The sequence below is a fragment of the Ascaphus truei genome, chromosome 7, assembly GCF_040206685.1.
Source record: "Ascaphus truei isolate aAscTru1 chromosome 7, aAscTru1.hap1, whole genome shotgun sequence".
Taxonomy (NCBI): domain Eukaryota; kingdom Metazoa; phylum Chordata; class Amphibia; order Anura; family Ascaphidae; genus Ascaphus; species Ascaphus truei.
The window spans coordinates 33766478-33787914 of NC_134489.1; the positions used below are offsets into that span (position 1 = coordinate 33766478).

Sequence of the window (21437 nt, forward strand, 5' to 3'; positions counted from 1 at the left end):
TCTGCTTCACTTTGTATCATTCTCCAGCAAAGCGCATGTTCCTCCGCTTCACTTTGTATCATTCTCCCGCAAAGCGCATGTTCCTCCGCTTCACTTTGTATCATTCTCCCGCAAAGTGCATGTTTCTCTGCTTCACCCTGTATCATTCTCCAGCAAATCGCATGTTCCTCTGCTTCACTTTGTATCATTCTCCCGCAAAGCGCATGTTCCTCTGCTTCACTTTGTATTATTCTCCAGCAAAGTGCATGTTTCTCTGCTTCACTTTGTATCATTCTCCCGCAAAGTGCATGTTTCTCTGCTTCACCCTGTATCATTCTCCAGCAAATCGCATGTTCCTCTGCTTCACTTTGTATCATTCTCCCGCAAAGCGCATGTTCCTCTGCTTCACTTTGTATCATTCTCCAGCAAAGTGCATGTTTCTCTGCTTCACTTTGTATCATTCTCCCGCAAAGCGCATGTTCCTCTGCTTCACTTTGTATCATTCTCCCGCAAAGCGCATGTTCCTCTGCTTCACTTTGTATCATTCTCCTGCAAAGCGCATGTTTATCTGCTTCACTTTGTATCATTCTCCAGCAAAGCGCATGTTCCTCTGCTTCACTTTGTATCATTCTCCAGCAAAGCGCATGTTCCTCTGCTTCACTTTGTATCCTTCTCCCGCAAAGCGCATGTTTATCTGCTTCACCCTGTATCATTCTCCAGCAAATCGCATGTTTATCTGCTTCACTTTGTATCATTCTCCCGCAAAGCGCATGTTCCTCTGCTTCACTTTGTATCATTTTCCCGCAAAGCGCATGTTTATCTGCTTCACTTTGTATTATTCTCCCGCAAAGCGCATGTTCCTCTGCTTCACTTTGTATCATTCTCAAGCAAAGCGCATGTTCCTCTGCTTCACTTTGTATCATTCTCCAGCAAAGCGCATGTTCCTCTGCTTCACTTTGTATCATTCTCAAGCAAAGCGCATGTTCCTCTGCTTCACTTTGTATCATTCTCCCGCAAAGCTCATGTTTATCTGCTTCACTTTGTATCATTTTCCCGCAAAGCGCATGTTTATCTGCTTCACTTTGTATCATTCTCCAGCAAAGCGCATGTTCCTCTGCTTCACTTTGTATCATTTTCCCGCAAAGCGCATGTTTATCTGCTTCACTTTGTATCATTCTCCCGCAAAGCGCATGTTCCTCTGCTTCACTTTGTATCATTCTCCCGCAAAGCGCATGTTCCTCTGCTTCACTTTGTATCATTCTCCAGCAAAGCGCATGTTCCTCTGCTTCACTTTGTATCATTCTCCAGCAAAGCGCATGTTCCTCTGCTTCACTTTGTATCCATCTCCCGCAAAGCGCATGTTTCTCTGCTTCACCCTGTATCATTCTCCAGCAAATCGCATGTTTATCTGCTTCACTTTGTATCATTCTCCCGCAAAGCGCATGTTCCTCTGCTTCACTTTGTATCATTTTCCCGCAAAGCGCATGTTTATCTGCTTCACTTTGTATCATTCTCCCGCAAAGCGCATGTTTCTCTGCTTCACTTTGTATCATTCTCCCGCAAAGCGCATGTTTCTCTGCTTCACTTTGTATCATTCTCCCGCAAAGCGCATGTTTCTCTGCTTCACTTTGTATCATTCTCCCGCAAAGCGCATGTTTCTCTGCTTCACTTTGTATCATTCTCCCGCAAAGCGCATGTTTCTCTGCTTCACTTTGTATCATTGTCCCGCAAAGCGCATGTTCCTCCGCTTCACTTTGTATCATTCTCCCGCAAAGCGCATGTTTCTATGCTTCACTTTGTATCATTCTCCCGCAAAGCGCATGTTCCTCCGCTTCACTTTGTATCATTCTCCCGCAAAGCGCATGTTCCTCTGCTTCACTTTGTATCATTCTCCAGCAAATCGCATGTTCCTCTGCTTCACTTTGTATCATTCTCCCGCAAAGCGCATGTTTCTCTGCTTCACTTTGTATAATTCTCCCTCAAAGCGCATGTTTCTCTGCTTCACTTTGTATCATTCTCTTGCAAAGCGCATGTTTCTCTGCTTCACTTTGTATCATTCTCCTGCAAAACGCATGTTCCTCTGCTTCACTTTGTATCATTCTCTTGCAAAGCGCATGTTTCTCTGCTTCACTTTGTATCATTCTCCAGCAAAGCGCATGTTCCTCCGCTTCACTTTGTATCATTCTCTTGCAAAGCGCATGTTTCTCTGCTTCACTTTGTATCATTCCCTTGCAAAGCGCATGTTTCTCTGCTTCACTTTGTATCATTCTCCCGCAAAGCGCATGTTTCTCTGCTTCTCTTTGTATCATTCTCCCGCAAAGCGCATGTTCCTCTGCTTCACTTTGTATAATTCTCCCTCAAAGCGCATGTTCCTCTGCTTCACTTTGTATAATTCTCCCTCAAAGCGCATGTTCCTCCGCTTCACTTTGTATCATTCTCCCGCAAAGCGCATGTTTCTCTGCTTCACTTTGTATCATTCTCCCGCAAAGCGCATGTTTCTCTGCTTCACTTTGTATCATTCTCCCGCAAAGCGCATGTTTCTCTGCATCACTTTGTATCATTCTCCCGCAAAGCGCATGTTTCTCTGCTTCACTTTGTATCATTCTCCCGCAAAGCGCATGTTCCTCAGCTTCACTTTGTATCATTTTCCCGCAAAGCGCATGTTTATCTGCTTCACTTTGTATCATTCTCCCGCAAAGCGCATGTTCCTCTGCTTCACTTTGTATCATTCTCAAGCAAAGCGCATGTTCCTCTGCTTCACTTTGTATCATTCTCCCGCAAAGCGCATGTTCCTCTGCTTCACTTTGTATCATTCTCAAGCAAAGCGCATGTTTCTCTCATTCACTTTGTATCATTCTCCCGCAAAGCGCATGTTTCTCTGCTTCACTTTGTATCATTCTCCCGCAAGCGCATGTTTCTCTGCTTCACTTTGTATCATTCTCCCGCAAAGCGCATGTTCCTCTGCTTCACTTTGTATCATTCTCCCGCAAAGCGCATGTTCCTCTGCTTCACTTTGTATCATTTTCCCGCAAAGCGCATGTTTATCTGCTTCACTTTGTATCATTCTCCCGCAAAGCGCATGTTCCTCTGCTTCACTTTGTATCATTCTCCCGCAAAGCGCATGTTTCTCTGCTTCACTTTGTATCATTCTCCCGCAAAGCGCATGTTTCTCTGCTTCACTTTGTATTATTCTCCAGCAAAGCGCATGTTTCTCTGCTTCACTTTGTATCATTCTCCCGCAAAGCGCATGTTCCTCTGCTTCACTTTGTATCATTCTCCAGCAAAGCGCATGTTCCTCCGCTTCACTTTGTATCATTCTCCCGCAAAGTGCATGTTTCTCTGCTTCACCCTGTATCATTCTCCAGCAAATCGCATGTTTATCTGCTTCACTTTGTATCATTCTCCCGCAAAGCGCATGTTCCTCTGCTTCACTTTGTATCATTCTCCCGCAAAGCGCATGTTCCTCTGCTTCACTTTGTATCATTCTCCAGCAAAGTGCATGTTTCTCTGCTTCACTTTGTATCATTCTCCCGCAAAGCGCATGTTCCTCTGCTTCACTTTGTATCATTCTCCCGCAAAGCGCATGTTCCTCTGCTTCACTTTGTATCATTCTCCTGCAAAGCGCATGTTCCTCTGCTTCACTTTGTATCATTCTCCCGCAAAGTGCATGTTTCTCTGCTTCACCCTGTATCATTCTCCAGCAAATCGCATGTTTATCTGCTTCACTTTGTATCATTCTCCCGCAAAGCGCATGTTCCTCTGCTTCACTTTGTATCATTTTCCCGCAAAGCGCATGTTTATCTGCTTCACTTTGTATCATTCTCCCGCAAAGCGCATGTTTATCTGCTTCACTTTGTATCATTCTCAAGCAAAGCGCATGTTCCTCTGCTTCACTTTGTATCATTCTCCAGCAAAGCGCATGTTCCTCTGCTTCACTTTGTATCATTCTCAAGCAAAGCGCATGTTTCTCTGCTTCACTTTGTATCATTCTCCCGCAAAGCGCATGTTTCTCTGCTTCACTTTGTATCATTCTCCCGCAAGCGCATGTTTCTCTGCTTCACTTTGTATCATTCTCCCGCAAAGCGCATGTTTCTCTGCTTCACTTTGTATCATTCTCCCGCAAAGCGCATGTTTCTCTGCATCACTTTGTATCATTCTCCCGCAAAGCGCATGTTTCTCTGCTTCACTTTGTATCATTCTCCAGCAAAGCGCATGTTCCTCCGCTTCACTTTGTATCATTCTCCCGCAAAGCGCATGTTCCTCCGCTTCACTTTGTATCATTCTCCCGGAAAGTGCATGTTTCTCTGCTTCACTTTGTATCATTCTCCCGCAAAGTGCATGTTTCTCTGCTTCACCCTGTATAATTCTCCCGCAAAGCGCATGTTTCTCTGCTTCACTTTGTATCATTCTCCTGCAAAGCGCATGTTTCTCTGCTTCACTTTGTATCATTCTCCCGCAAAGCGCATGTTTCTCTGCTTCACTTTGTATAATTCTCCCGCAAAGCGCATGTTCCTCTGCTTCACTTTGTATCATTCTCCCGCAAAGCGCATGTTCCTCCGCTTCACTTTGTATCATTCTCCCGCAAAGCGCATGTTCCTCTGCTTCACTTTGTATCATTCTCCCGCAAAGCGCATGTTCCTCTGCTTCACTTTGTATCATTCTCCAGCAAAGTGCATGTTTCTCTGCTTCACTTTGTATCATTCTCCCGCAAAGCGCATGTTCCTCTGCTTCACTTTGTATCATTCTCCCGCAAAGCGCATGTTCCTCTGCTTCACTTTGTATCATTCTCCTGCAAAGCGCATGTTCCTCTGCTTCACTTTGTATCATTCTCCCGCAAAGTGCATGTTTCTCTGCTTCACCCTGTATCATTCTCCAGCAAATCGCATGTTTATCTGCTTCACTTTGTATCATTCTCCCGCAAAGCGCATGTTCCTCTGCTTCACTTTGTATCATTTTCCCGCAAAGCGCATGTTTATCTGCTTCACTTTGTATCATTCTCCCGTAAAGCGCATGTTCCTCTGCTTCACTTTGTATCATTCTCAAGCAAAGCGCATGTTCCTCTGCTTCACTTTGTATCATTCTCCAGCAAAGCGCATGTTCCTCTGCTTCACTTTGTATCATTCTCAAGCAAAGCGCATGTTTCTCTGCTTCACTTTGTATCATTCTCCCGCAAAGCGCATGTTTCTCTGCTTCACTTTGTATCATTCTCCCGCAAGCGCATGTTTCTCTGCTTCACTTTGTATCATTCTCCCGCAAAGCGCATGTTTCTCTGCTTCACTTTGTATCATTCTCCCGCAAAGCGCATGTTTCTCTGCATCACTTTGTATCATTCTCCCGCAAAGCGCATGTTTCTCTGCTTCACTTTGTATCATTCTCCAGCAAAGCGCATGTTCCTCCGCTTCACTTTGTATCATTCTCCCGCAAAGCGCATGTTTCTCTGCTTCACCCTGTATCATTCTCCAGCAAAGTGCATGTTTCTCTGCTTCACTTTGTATCATTCTCCCGCAAAGTGCATGTTTCTCTGCTTCACCCTGTATAATTCTCCCGCAAAGCGCATGTTTCTCTGCTTCACTTTGTATCATTCTCCTGCAAAGCGCATGTTTCTCTGCTTCACTTTGTATCATTCTCCCGCAAAGCGCATGTTCCTCTGCTTCACTTTGTATCATTCTCCCGCAAAGCGCATGTTCCTCCGCTTCACTTTGTATCATTCTCCCGCAAAGCGCATGTTTCTCTGCTTCACTTTGTATCATTCTCCCTCAAAGCGCATGTTTCTCTGCTTCACTTTGTATCATTCTCCCGCAAAGCGCATGTTTCTATGCTTCTCTTTGTATCATTCTCACGCAAAGCGCATGTTTCTCTGCTTCTCTTTGTATCATTCTCCCTCAAAGCGCATGTTTCTCTGCTTCTCTTTGTATCATTCTCCCTCAAAGCGCATGTTTCTCTGCTTCTCTTTGTATCATTGTCCCGCAAAGCGCATGTTCCTCCGCTTCACTTTGTATCATTCTCCAGCAAAGCGCATGTTTCTCTGATTCACTTTGTATCATTCTCCCGCAAAGCGCATGTTCCTCTGCTTCACTTTGTATCATTGTCCCGCAAAGCGCATGTGCCTGCTCTTCACTTTGTATCATTGTCCCGCAAAGCGCATTTTTCTCCGCTTCACTTTGTATCATTCTCCCGCAAACCGCATGTTTCTCTGCTTCACTTTGTATCATTCTCCGACTGAGCCACTGATTGAGCCACCTGTGCTGAAGCAGGGATATTCTGAAAACCTGATCTCTTGGGGGGGTCTTGAGGACTGCAGTTGAGCCCCCCCTGTGTTAGAGGGTCCACACGGCCTCAGATATGCCAGGTTTCTTGACACAAAGTATGAAAAATGATGGATGCAGAATGAGAATGTAATATCTCCCATCTGTTGGCGACTCCTCCCTAGTTCCCACTGACGCACACACCAAAGGAGATCAGGCACATGGAATGCACCTCGATACATTGGTACGGAAGATGCATGTAACAAAAAGTCTCTCTCGCATCAATATAACAGTAAAGCTTACGTTTCACATACAGTAGCTCATCATGGTACAGAATCAGGCACATCAAGGACAAATAATTGTAGTTTCACAGCCTCCAACTGTCCCTATTTAGCAGATACTGTCCCTATTGTGTATGTCCTATTAAAACCAGCTGCTCATGTGTGAGCGCGGAGGAGAGCTCCGCTGCCTGTCTCCCATTGGTTGAAGCTCAGAACCTTCAGCTGATATAGGCCCGAGCCATAGTGCCTTTGCCCGCGCTGAGGCGTGCGGAGGCTGTGGGAAAGCGGGTGCTTTCCCTGGCCATGGTCGACGGGCCGTCGGGGGGCGTTCCTAGGGGCGTCACGGAGCTGGTTCGGTGAACCAGCTCACGTGACCCGTCAGTCGCGCTGAGAAATCAGCTTAACTGATTTCGCACGCAACGCGCGCCCCCTCCCGCTTGCACGCGCCCGCACGCTGCATTGACGCGAACACTGGCTTAAGCCATAGCGGGCGCTACAGTAGCAAGCGGGCACCAAGCCTTATGGGAAGATTATCTCTACTTCTATTTTATTTGCACATATCAGTACATACAAATAATCCAGAAATACACGGGTTTTATTGGTAAAATCATCTTTGTATATAATAAACTGAAGTGTTTGCTTGTAAGCTCCTGTATGCTACAATGGCAGACGCACAGCAGTGTACCTCTTTCCCTGCGCCCAATGTTTGAGGGTCTGCAGCTTGTGGGCTAAGTACATGGGATCGGAAAGAAGAGCAAAATGTCTTGCGATAATCAGAATGGAGGAGCATGTCAGGCGGCCGTCTCTTCTATTCCCTGGGGGATGGGTGCCATTAAGGCCTGTAATACAGTGGGCGCGCTTGCTGCACCGTGCGCGCAGCACTTATAGCTGGCTGTGGTTAGCCAGCCATTGTATGCTAGGGCCGCGCGCGCACGGCAGTGAGCGTGGAGCCGGGCGATCGGGGGGAAGTCTCCGAAAAGTAAGTATTCACGCCGCTCCTCTTAGAGTCTGCAGTGTGTGTGTGTATGTGTGTGTATGTGTGTGTATGTGTGTGTATGTGTGTGTATGTGTGTGTATGTGTGTGTATGTGTGTGTATATATATATATATATATATATATATATATATATATATATATATATATATATATATATATATATACAGGCATACCCCGCATTAACGTACGCAATGGGTCCAGAGCATGTATGTAAAGCGAAAATGTACTTAAAGTGAAGCACTCCCTTTTCCCCACTTGATGCATGTACTGTACTGCAAGCGTCATATATACGTGCATAAATGATGTAAATAACGCATTTGTACCAGGCTCTATAGTCTCCCCGCTTGCACACAGCTTCGGTACAGGTAGGGAGCCGGTATTGCTGTTCAGGACGTGCTGACAGGCGCATGCGCGAGCTGCCGTTTGCCTATTGGGCGATATGTCCTTACTCGCGAGTGTACTTAAAGTGAGTGTACTTAAAGTGGGGTATGCCTGTATATATATACATACATACATATGTGTGTGTGTGTGTGTGTGTGTGTGTGTGTGTATGTGTGTGTATATTTGTATCTGTGTATATATGTATGTGTGTGTGTGTATATATGTATGTGTGTGTATGTGTGTGTGTGTATATATGTGTGTGTGTGTGTGTATATATGTATATATGTGTGTGTATGTGTGTGTGTATATATGTATGTGTATGTGTGTGTGTATGTATGTGTATATATTTATCAAAGTTGCACAATATTAATAAATAATTCCTCACAGCATGTCTTTTAAAAAAAAAAAATAATATACACACACACACAGACACACAACTTCCCCAGTGACACACAAACACACAGTGACACACACACACAGTACCCTTCCAAGCCTGTCCCTCACAGCAGCACAGACCATGCACACAAAAAGTGTGCGTCACGTGCACGAGCGTTCGCACAGGCGCGCGCCCACTATATTACGTGCCTAGCACAGGCTCGCCTGCCACTATGCTCCCGGCGGGCTGAGCACACACAGTAGTAAAGTCTCATTGCACATCAGAATCCTTGAGCTACAGGGATCACATCCAAGACCAAGACAGCTCAAACCCTGTGATTCATTCCACTTACTATAAAGAAAACAATCAGAGCCCGCGCCAGTGATTCGGAGCGTATTTCTGGGTGCAGGTAAGGTCAACAGCTTGTTCATTTGGAGTCATGTGAGGACAAAAGGTTTCTTTTTGAGATGCCACAAATGTGATGGCCATACTTTTTTGGGTGTCAAGCAACAGTTTCTAGGCTCCGTGCCCACACATCTTAGATATTTCTTGGCGTTAGCAGCTTCACGTTTGTTTCGCTCCAACCTTTCACGGTTTTTTCTTCCATTGGCGCTCACTTTATATTCTATGAAACCAAAGCTCCTGCCACGGAAACTGGTGCTCACATAAAAACCACGTTGTGGGTGCCATCCCTGCCACGTTCCATTCTCATGAGACTGGGGATTCATATAACCAGGGAAGGAAATCCCCTCTGCCAGCCATATTGCTTCATTAAATAATCGGAGTAGCAGGCCGACTGGCACGTAGGGCAGGGGTGCTTAATACCAGTCCTCAAGCCCCCCTCCCCTCCCCCCCCCCTCCCCCCAACAGGCCAGGGCTCAATTGCAGTCCTCAAGACCCCCCCAGGAGATCAGGTTTTCAGGATATCCCAGCTTCAGCACAGGTGGCTCAATCAGAGACTCAGTCAAAAACTGAGCCTCTGAATGAGCCACCTGTGCTGAAACTGGGATTGATTGAACCACCTGTGCCGAAGCAGGGACTCAGTGAGCAACATGTGCTGAAGCAAGGGCTGATTGAGCCACCTGTGCTGAAGCTGGGATATCCTGAAAACCTGACCTGTGGGGGGGGGTGAGGGGGGGTTCGAGGAGTGGAGTTGAGCACCCATGATTAAGCTGCCGATCGATTCTCCTGCGATTGATCAGCGAATATCCTGCCCTCTGGGTTCACGCAATGAATCCTTCAGTCTGTGTAAGTCAGCAGCCACAATGTAACCTTATATTCCTACAGGTTACATGGTCTATTGGTACAGCTTTCACCCCAGCTGCAGTGTCCTGCTGGGAACACTGCAACACTTTCCTATTTGGGATAATTTGCTGTGACAACTCTTGTACTGCCACGGAGGCATCTAAATCCTGCCATAGCAACCCAAGCATGCTCCGTGTATTAAACATCGTTTTTTAAATGCAGTAAGTATTATCTCATTCCGCAGGAACGATTAATACATACAGTAGCATAAATGCTTATTTATTAACTCCTATTACTTGATAGCATGTAAATTACACTGCTACACCGACATACAGTAACAAGATACCTTTCCCCCCCAAATTGTCAATTTAATGCCCGAAAAGGACATGGCGATTGACTTTACAGACACACTTGTTCTTACTAAAAAAGATAACAAAAGGGATCTGGAATAGATTCGTCCCGTCCCTTCCTGAACACTTAGCTTTTTATGCCCTTTACATCTTGAGCATATTTCTCTGAGCAGAGCCACATTTTAACCGTTCCGTGGTTTCAAGCCAAAAACAGCCGTTGTGAGAGAGCGGGATATTCTTCTTCTGTCCCCATAAACAGGACATCTCCTCTGGGTGATCTCTAAAAAGTAAGCTTTGGGTGGCCATCTCCAGTCCTCAACGGCCACCAACAGGTCAGGTTTTCAGGATATTCCTGCCGCAGTTTTTCACCGAGCCACTGATTGAGCCACCTGTGCTGAAGCTGGGATATCCTGAAAACCTGACCTGTTGGTGGCCCCTTGAAGGCTGGCGTTGACCACCCCTGGTGTACGCGGTCCAGCTGCATCCCATGCCTGGTGCGCCACACCCGATCAGAAAGGAATCCCAGCCCGAATTGAGGAGTTTAGTCATCGCAAATACTGTACTGGGACTTCCCCTGACCTTTACACAGCTATTCCAGGAGGCCACAAGTGATTGGCACCATCTGTCCAGCGGAGAGCCTCCCAGTGCAGATCGCCGCGTGTTTACACAGAGCTGTGATTTGTACACAGTTGCAGTCTCTTCCCATCTGACATCTCAGGCTGCGATTACAGTGCGCGCAACGACGCGGAACAAAATGCAGCAGCTCTTTTGGGCTGGCCATAGTGCACGCGATGAAGAGCGACCGCGGAATTTTGAGCCGACAAATCATTTCGGTTTTTTTTTGCGTGTCACATGTGCGGTTTTAGCCAATGAGGGCGAACCAGCCTGGTGACGTCTCCGGACGCCTCCCCATCTAGTGTGCACACATCGCTCTGGCGACAGGCGCAGGCCACGCCATGCACTCTGTCTGTACTGTACTGTAGACCAGCGGTGCGCAAACTGGGGGCACGCCCACCAGGGGGCACGTGGGATTTTCTAAGGGGGGCGCGTGGTTGCAGAGCCCCCGTGTTTGTCCCTCAGGCATGTAAATGAAATTGCGATACAGTGTGACACATTGCGCTACATTGTGAAACATCGCGTTACCGTGTGACACATTGCGCTACATTGTGAAACATCGCGTTACAGTGTGATACATTGCCATGGCAACAAGACGACCTGTTACATCACGGTGGTGTGCGTCCGCAGGGCTATTTGACGCTGGGATTCCAAAAGAGCAGGAGAGCAGCACCAAGGAGGCGACCGACACAGGCAAAGTACCCTCCTATTTGGTCAATAGAATTGAGAGCAGGACTCACCACGGAGCGCTAAGCCACGCCCCCCGACGGTTCAGCCAATGAGGGCGAACCTGCCGGGTGACGTCATGGCCGCGCCCCAATCACTCCCCCGCCACCCCCCCCTGGTCTCTCTTCCTGCAGCTCACTGCAGACTGGGAAATCGGCTGCACGCGCCGCCATTCTCGCGGGCGCGCGTGCAGCGGAGGTACTGGGGCCTCAGCCTTAGGCCCGGACCTAATGGGAAATCTGACACTGCGTACCCCGCGCGCTATACTGTAACTGTGACGTGCTTCGCTATACTGCAACTGTGACGCGCTTCACTTTACTGCAACTGTGACGCACTTCGCTATACTGCAACTGTGACGCGCTTCGCTATACTGTGACGCGCTTCGCTATACTGCAACTGTGACGCGCTTCGCTATACTGCAACTGATGCACTTCGCTATACTGCAAATGTGACGCGCTTCTCTATACTGTAACTGTGACGCGCTTCTCTATACTGTAACTGTGACGCGCTTCTCTATACTGTAACTGTGACGCGCTTCGCTATACTGTAACTGTGACGCACTTCGCTATACTGTAACTGTGACGCGCTTCTCTATACTGTAACTGAGACGCGCTTCGCTATACTGTAACTGTGACGCGCTTCGCTATACTGTATCTGTGGCGCGCTTCGCTATACTGCAACTGTGACACCCTTTGCTATACTGTAACTGTGACCCACTTTGCTATACTGTAACTGTGACCCGCTTTGCTATACTGTAACTGTGACGCGCTTTGCTATACTGTAACTGTGACACACTTTGCTATACTGTAACTGTGACACACTTTGCTATACTGTAACTGTGACACTCTTTGCTATACTGTAACTGTGACACACTTTGCTATACTGTAACTGTGACATACTTTGCTATACTGTAACTGTGACACACTTTGCTATACTGTAACTGTGACACGCTTTGCTATACTGTAACTGTGACACACTTTGCTATACTGTAACTGTGATGCGCTTTGCTATACTGCAACTGTGACACGCTTTGCTATACTGCAACTGTGACACACTTTGCTATACTGTAACTGTGACGCGCTTCGCTATACTGTAACTGTGACGTGCTTCGCTATACTGTAACTGTGACGCGCTTCGCTATACTGTAACTGTGATGCGCTTTGCTATACTGTAACTGTGATGCGCTTCGCTATACTGTAACTGTGACGTGCTTCGCTATACTGTAACTGTGACGCGCTTCGCTATACTGTAACTGTGACGTGCTTTGCTATACTGTAACTGTGATGCGCTTCGCTATACTGTAACTGTGACGCGCTTCGCTATACTGTAACTGTGACGCGCTTCGCTATACTGTAACTGTGACGTGCTTCGCTATACTGTAACTGTGATGCGCTTTGAGTCCCTTTGGGACTTCATGAAATAAAGTTGTTCTTATTAGTTGCATCAGGACAAATAACGTGATGTTGCCTAAAACAACGTCGGATGTTATTTTCCTGGAGTTAATGTGTTATTCCTTAAAATTGTCATATGCAACAAAAAATAAATAACGGTTCTAATTGACCTAATTAGTATAGGGTAAACGCAGCGTTATCTATGTCCTGGCGTCACTCCCACCCAGACTCATTTTATGAGATAGTTTAACTATTTTATCACTCGTTTTTTTGGGGGGGGGGGATAACCTCACATTCAACTTAAGTTTATCTCCCGTTTTTCACCCACGTTTAACCCTCTGTCTGCTCCAGCCGAAGCTCTATTTCAGGGTCTGGATGGGAGGAACGCCAGAGATAAATAGGACATAGATAATGTAACGTTATATCCTGGCATTAACCTTAACCAAGCTTGGCGAATAGGGGGTGAATATCATTTAGGCGCATTTGGGGGTCATTAACGGGAAATAAAATGGCAGCCCATGAAAGGTCACGGGGAGGGCGGCTTGATTGCCTCGGGTTAACGCTTTGTTGGACGAGACGTTCCTGCTGTTACCCCACTTTTTATATGTAAAGCAGGGGTGGCCAACTGAAGTCCTCAAGGGCTACCAAACAGCCAGGTATTAAGGATATCCCAGCTTCAGCCCAGGTGGCTCAATCAGTCCCAGCTTCAGCCCAGATGACTCAATCATTACCAGCTTCAGCACAAGCAGGGATATCCCTAATACATCACCTGTTGGTGGCCCTTGAGGGCTGGTGTATAGGAAACAAGGGGTCTCTGGAGCTGAACCGCATTAGTTTCAGCTCCAGGGGCCTCCTACTTCCAGAGGTACCTATCGGAGCAGGTGCCGCCCGGTACTCCCTGGAGGTTTAAATCCCCCCCGCATCACGCGGGCCAATAGGAAGCTGCGATGGATGATGACGCAATTTCCTATTGGTCCTTTGAGACACGGGAGATTTAAACCTCCATTTCTGCCTCCCCCGGAGGGGATGCTACCAGTGGTACCTTCGCCCCGTCAGTATTCTAGGAAGCAGAGGGGGTCACCACATCTGATACCAATGGAGTTCCGTTGCAAAGAAACCCCCCTGCTCCCCTGTACATGTAAAAAAATGGAGGAGGGACAAACAATGCGCCTTTAAATAGGTTAACAGAGCTTATTAAATCTGGGCCACAATACTTTAAATACAGGGCTATTAAAAATATTTCCTGCAGAAACAGGAATCGCAAGAAATGTACCCAACCTGAAACCGGAGAGTCACCACGTGTCGGGAACTGTAGGCCATAGGAGACGTTTAAGAAGCTTCAGGCCGGGGTGAAGGGGAAACCAAATCAAGCTCTATGAAAAAGTTCACCAATTACATGATGGGGAAAGTCAGCTGCCCTATGAGGTGAGTCTCACAATCAGCATTCTCACCTCCACAGAATCCAACACTGTTTCTACAGGAACCATCGGACATTGTGTCAGGGAGAACGTTTAGCAGGTCAGAGAAAAGCAAGTCCCTCTGCACAGGTCAAACATGCCAGCAACCTGGACACATAGACAAGGTTTGTATACAGAACAAGGTCCAGGAGATGGGACAGGGGTGTGTGCTGTTTACCAGTTTAACCTTCAGTGCTGTATCCGTCAGCAAGGTATTCTAATGCAGGTTCCTACAAGACTGAAAACGTTAATAGGAGAGTCTGCTATCCCAATGTTTTTCTTTTCCCTGTGTGTGGTTTAGTTGGGAGAGAACATCTCTGGTATTTAACATGTCAACATTACCCCTACCCGCTCACTATCCTCATCAGCCTCGGTGTGAAGTCACCAATGTAAACATGTCAAGGTTACTACACTCTGTCACCTCCTACAGCTAGAACAAGTGCCCCTAGCAATGGTATAAAGAAGAGACAGCATCCGAGTTTACAGTGGAGGCCTAGTCCAGTGGTTCTCCACTTTTTTTTGGTTAAGGAACCCTATAACTATATTGTGAAATTCTGAGGAACCCCAACCCTCTCTAATAGCGCGTCTGAGATCAGATGCAGTGTAAGGAACTCCAACCCTCTCTAATAGCGCGTCTGAGATCAGATGCAGTGTAGGGAACCCCAACCCTCTCTAATAGCGCGTCTGAGATCAGATGCAGTGTAAGGAACCCCAACCCTCTCTAATCCAATCCATTTGAGATCAGATGCATTGTAAGGAACCCCAACCCTCTCTAATAGCGCGTCTGAGATCAAATGCATTCTAAGGAACCCCAACCTTCTCTAATAGCACGTCTGAGATCAGATGCATTGTAAGGAACCCCAACCCTCTCTAATAGCGCGTCTGAGATCAGATGCATTGTAAGGAACCCCAACCCTCTCTAATAGCGCGTCTGAGATCAAATGCATTGTAAGAAACCCCAACCCTCTCTAATAGCGCGTCTGAGATCAGATGCATTGTAATGAACCCCAACCCTTTCTCATAGCGCGCCTGAGATCAGATGCATTGTAAGGAACCCCAACCCTCTCTAATAGCGCGTCTGAGATCAGATGTATTGTAAGGAACCCCAACCCTCTCTAATAGCGCGTCTGAGATCAGATGTATTGTAAGGAACCCCAACCCTCTCTAATAGCGCGTCTGTGATCACATGCATTGTAAATTCTTCGGTATTTTGTACAATTGTCAAATTACCTGAAAATTGCAGGGAACCCCTTAGGAGGGGTGTAATTTGACGTCACGTCTCCATGGTAACGGGCAACGCCGCGTTGCCAAGGAGACGCGTGGACTGAAGCCGTTAAGTAAATGTACAACAGGCTCGCGCTCTCAGTGCGGGGGCCTCTTTAACCGGCGCCCCCCCAGTTTGCGCACCCCTGCTTTAGGGGATGCCAGAGGACCCCAATGGTTCCTAGGAACCCCTGTTGAAAAACACTGCACAGAAAAATGTCCGGTTAAGTAGACATGTAAAAGTCCCGAGTCAGACCATGAAGACTTAAACAGTCTGCACCAGTGCATCCAAACAGACATATAATCACCCCGGCGGTTGAAATGTGTCTGGAAATTGCCCTGTCTCTCCCTGCTGTTACCATCTCCAAGTATCTGAAATGTAAATCAGAGACAAATGCGTCTGCTGCTGCTGCTGCTGTATGGGTAGCAGTGTTTGGTTGGAGAGCCATGGGACGCAGGCACTGCCCCTGCCTCGCAGCCCTTCCATGCTGATTGTAGGTAGCGGAAGCGTAAGAAAATAAATATCTCGCCCAAGGCCACGCACAGATCGTTCACATGCCACGGATTTACCCTGAGGCTACGTCTCTTCGTCCTTTACAATTCCTCCATGTGACATCTCAAACAGTCTGGGACAGCACTCAAATACTGAGCGGTGTGCACATCCCAGCACCAATCAAGTCCTTCTATGAGACGACGATATATATTTTTTGTAGGGCTGAAACTCAACTCGACTACATTTTCCTTTACTAAGGTTTAATCCATATTATGTGGTGTTATATAGGAGAGAGCGCGTAACACTTTGCATTAGAAGAATGCTAACTTGATCACGCCGGTATACAGATTCAATAAAGGTTACAAATGACTGGCATAAATAAGTATCTGATGCAGGGATTCCTGGGCAGAAGAGCTTATACTCTTGGAGGCCAGGGGTTCTTAACTCCAGTTTTCAAGCTTCCCCAACAGGTCAGGTTTTAAGAAGCTCCCTGCTTCAGCACAGGTGGCTCCATCAGTGGCTCCTTCAAAGACTGAGCCACCCATGCTGAAGCAGTGACTGACTGAGCCACCTGTGCAGAAGCAGGGATATCCTGAAAACCTGACCTCTTGGTGGGGGCTTGAGGACTGGAGTTGAGACCCCTGTTTAAAGCCTTTGGTTTTACATATGCTTTTACAGAATGACACCCCCCACCCATTTGTTATTTTGTGGCTTTGAAAGTTGCACGCCTTATATATATATTTTAACCCCGTCCCTGCCAGAGCAACACATACAAACCAAAAATAACCATTCTGCCCCAAGAAACAGGAATAAGTCTCTTATTATATGTGTTGCAGCCTAATTGTGAGCCTCAGCCGGAGAGAATACTGTACTAGCCGCAGTAATATTCCTGGAGAACACGTAACCATAATCATTTGCTTTAATACAGTGTGCCCTGGTCTCTGGGTAGCAGAATTTACAGCCACAATGAATCCCTAAACCAAAGAGCTTCCAATCTAATATCCGATCCCAGAGATACAGGGAGATAAAGTATATTGACTCAGGTTGCAACAAGCGGCCATTGGGATTAAATACAGTTCTTCCAATTTAGGCAAATCCCTGTCTTCACCAACAACCTTCTCCGTACCCCTGATACTCTGCATCAGATTATAGCTTTTATTAGAATAACATGAAGTTCTCTGTAGAGGCTTTGTGTGCGGTTACTGCAGCTCTTGTACAAGAGAACATATCTATAGTACGTGTATGTTCTTTCCATAGAAGGGTCAGACACTGCAGTACCTGCAGAGTATTTGGCAAGGAGATCACCCAGGAATTTTCACAGGTGCACAGTGTGCAAGTGAACAGATGCCGAAATCCACGAATGAAATGTACCTCCAACTCAGAGACTATGGTACTGTATATGTCCGGGGAGGCCCAGCTCTGTCCTCTACAGCCACCAGCAGACCAGGTATTAAGGATATCCCAGCTTCAGCACAGGTGGCTCAATTTGATTGTCACCTGTGCTGAAGCAGGGACATCCTTAAAAGATGGCCGGTTGGTGGTGGTGGTGCTGAAGCAGGGACATGCTTAAAAGATGGCCGGTTGGTGGTGGCTCTTGAGGACTGCGTGTGCCCCCCATTATATGTACATCCAAGCAGTTAGTGCCTTCATTCATGAGTTGACAATCCTTCACTAGAGTGATTTGATATGGAGACATGGAGGGATGATTCACTGAATGAAGACTAATTACTAATACTGCCCAACATATACTGATGGAAATACACAGGACTCCAAAGAATGAGATTCCATTGAAGCTGAGAATGAGTGAGACTGCAATCCAGTGAGTGACACTAACTTCATATGAGTGATGCTTGGTAGGCCTGCAGCAGGCATGTATATTGTGCTTTTACAATGCAAGCATCCAAACAAGTTAAAACGAAGTTCAATAATTAGAACATCTAAGAACTCAAGTTCCACCAGAGAACCCTTCAGATGGCTGATCATTCATTCTCTGCAAGATCGAGATGTGATATCTACTTTTGTAATAACCTAACATAGAACAACATTGAATAATACGATTGTAATGTGGTTTAACAGGGAACATTGTTAACATGTCATACATCATATATCAATATTTTGTTGTTGTTGATGAAACTTAATAGCACGTCATTAACATCTGTAACTGGTCCAGCAGTAGTCATAGATGTACAAGAGTTTATACAGTACTAAGTCCTTAGTGCAGATGTGCCCCTTCTACACACTGTGGGATGTGTGAGCTCAGTTGCACCGATGTTTGTGAACATGGTATAAATACAGACATCACAACTTGCACTGAATACATCTCATTTTCTTGCACTGCAGTACGTACTAAAGCTCTATTTTGATTCAAGCCAGAGGGCTTGAATCAAATTGCTAAGCTCCTCAAGCATTGAAAGGGTTAAGGGAATGCTTTACAAATCCCCTTATGTGATTGGGTTAAAATAGTTACTCTATGCTGGTAGCATAACTTTTGCAGTGCTTCATCTGTGTGTAATAAGCCATTCAGCACTGGATGTGCTAATCTTTTAAAGGTGCATACAAGTCGTGTGCTGTCATCATGAATGCACAGACCCTGTCACTACAGCAGTAAATGATCATTATTATATAAACACACAAAAATCAGTGACCTACCTTCATAAGCAAAAGTTGAACTGAAAATCTCCCGTAGCAATGTGGGGGAAGAGAAGACTCAATACGAAACATCCACTGATTGCCCTAATTAGGCTCAGTTTAAAAGTGCACACACAAGAATAAAAAGCATCAGCAGACTCCCCTGCAGCTGAATCAGACATGAGATTACAAGCCCTCCTCACTCCTCAGCTCTCTTGCCTCTGGCCAACTGCTAGGATTTGATGTCAAGTTTCTTCTCTGCATTTGCTGTTGAAGATGGATCTGCGCCTGCTTATTGCACCTTGTCCCTGTGCTTCCCCCCCTTCAGTGAGTTCACTCAAATTCCCCTCCACCTCCAAACCCAAGAAAGTCCCATACAATGCCAGCAAAACGTGAGCAGCAGCAGCAACAGCAGCAGCAACAGCAGCAGCAGCCTGGCTATGCTGCACAGTGAGTCAGTTTGGGAAGCTGAGACACCTCCCTCTCTCCCTCTCTCTGCCTGAAGCTGATCAATTTCACTCCCCTCTGGAATGCGACCTCAATTCTTCTAAGTTGCCAGCCACTTTAATCACTTCTTGTGCCTTTCTGCCCTCTGCCTAATGGGGAAGGGCTGCTGTGCTGAGTCTCAGATATGAACTATACAGGGAGCGTATTCCTACTCCCTCTCCCGAAATGACAGCAGCTTGAGAGGGCTCAAACTTTAATTTGTTACTCCCACCCCTTGCTTTCTGCTCACACACCCCTCTTATTTCTAGTAAGGACAGGGGAACGTGGTTTCATTTTCTGATGAATGGGAGTTTCACTGATCTGAGTCTTATCATAGCCCCTTCAGCCCCAGAACAGCATGTAATGTCTTTTATTTCTGATATGGCTCTCACAGTGACTATAGTGCTGTACATGCAATGTAACGGGCACAATTAGTTCCTGCCTTGATGAGTTGTAGTCCATATTTTATTATTATTTATGCATTTATAAAATGTTTTACCAGGAAATAATACATTGAGTGTCACCTCTCCTTGGTGGACGCTGCAGGGACAAGAGCTGCCCCACAATGGGGCCGGGCCCGCTGTAAGGGGGGGGCGCCGCACTGAGCCGAGAGAAACTCCTGCTCTCAAGAAAATTGAAAGCAGGAGTCGCGATGGAGCACTAGGCCACGCCCCCGGCGGTGCAGGCAAGGAGGGCGAACCTGCCGGGTTACGTCACGGATGCACCCCCATCACGCCACCCCGTCTTTCCCCCTGCAGCTTTCTGCAGACCGGGGAACTCAGCTGCACGCGGTGCCTAACTCGGAAACGCGGTGCCTGCCTCGCAGACGCGGTGCAGCGGGTCTGGAGCCTTAGAGTTAGTTCTGATCTGTAACCCTGTCTTTGGTAGCTTTAGAAACGCAGCCTTAGTTCCAAATACCATCGTTACAGTTTTGCCAGTGTAGCCCTGGTAAGAAATGGGGCTATAGTTCTTTCCTCCTCCTGGTATAAGCCCTGGTAAGGGCAGGCTGCCAGGAGTTATCATGGGTTTCCCCCACTTCAAGCACTGGTCCTGAGTGGTGGAGGTAGGTCACCTGACCCTGTGTCAAAGCAAGAGGCACAGGGGCGGTGCCTGCTGAGATCATAAAGAGCAGTGCAGTTCCTATTTAGTGTGACTAGTTAGTGAGAGTGTATGGAGAGTTGCAGCTGGAGAAGAGGAGCAGCCTCTGAGTAGAGCTGCTAGAATTAAAGATAGTGAGGTGGACCAATACCTCTCACCCTGTTTAGGGGATGAGGGAAGAGCTAGCCCCACCCTGGGTGCCCTTGGCCCAGGGTGGTGGCAGGGGAAGATACCATCCTGAAGGAGAGCAGTCTAGGGGGATCAGACAACCTGTACCTGACTGCTGAGACTGCTGCTGTTGTTGCTGATATTGCTGCTGTGAATAAAGAGCTGCTGCTGCTATTTAAAGAGACAATCGTGTGAGACTGGAATCTCTCCTCCCTGTGTGGGAATACTCTCTATAAGGATTCCACCCCGCATTCCTGGGGCTTACTAGAGATGGAGGCGCTGCACCACTAGAAGAGAACGAAGGCATCCACCCCAGAAACCTGTTCCTGCTATCCCCCATACCATCGCGGGAGACTCAGGCCCTCCTGTTGCCAGCAGGTATGCACCACACTAAGTCATGTAGCCAGACCCTAGTACAGAGTAGGGGGGCCGATCTGCGATTGGCCCGGGGTCCATGGATTACACCAGTGTTTAAAAACAGTTTGTTTTGGGAAATCTAGTATTAAAGTCTTGAAATTATATTGAAGTATGTGTTCAAGGTCAGAGAGGTTAGGGCTGTGTGCATATAAGATTGCGTCATCTGCATAAGTGTGCATTGAAGCTCCCTTACAAGTTGTAGTAAGATCATTGATGAACACTGAAAAGAGTAGGGGCCTCAGAACAGAGCCTTGCGGGACACCGCAGGTGATATCCAAGGGGTTGAGTGAGAGCCTGAGATAAACACATGTTGGGATCTACCTGATAGATAGGAATGAAACCAGTTTAAAGCATGTTCCTCTATCACAGAGCACTGGAGCTTGATTAAAAAGATAACATGATCAACAGTATCAAAAGGCTTTGCAAAATCTAAGAATATTGCACCAGTGAGTTGTCCCAGTTCCATTCCATACTGGATCTCGTTCCAACCTTTTAGGAGTGGTTTAGATGAAAGCCAAAATTGGTGTTGGCTAGGGAGATTTGTCTTGGTATAGTTATCACTTAATTGGGAGTGGACACATTTTTTCATGACTTTGGATTGTATTGGAAGAAGAATGATTAATTTATAGTTGGCGAAAATGTTTTTTGTTCCCACTTTTGAAGATTGGAACAACTCTGGCAGTTTTCCAGGCCTGTGGGACATGGCCTAAAGACAAAATAGAGTTGATTTGGGAGGCAGGCGGTATGGCAATGGTTGTGGCTCTAAGTAGTTGAAACTTTTATAGGCACCAGGCCAGGTCTACATTGGCTGCGTAATCGCCTCTTCAGATACTGTGACAAAT

The 21437-nt window shown here is 46.7% G+C and overlaps 1 protein-coding gene across 2 annotated transcripts in view; it reads right to left on the reverse strand.

Moving 5' to 3' along the window:
• ADAMTSL4 (ADAMTS like 4) overlaps positions 1-19113 on the reverse strand; it is a 176249-nt gene extending 157136 nt beyond the window's left edge. For both annotated transcript variants that reach the window (XM_075607592.1, XM_075607593.1), the window contains exon 1: positions 18448-19113. The gene's annotated coding sequence lies outside the window, so the exon portion shown is untranslated. The remainder of the gene's footprint in view (positions 1-18447) is intronic.
• Between the last annotated feature and the right edge of the window lie 2324 nt (positions 19114-21437).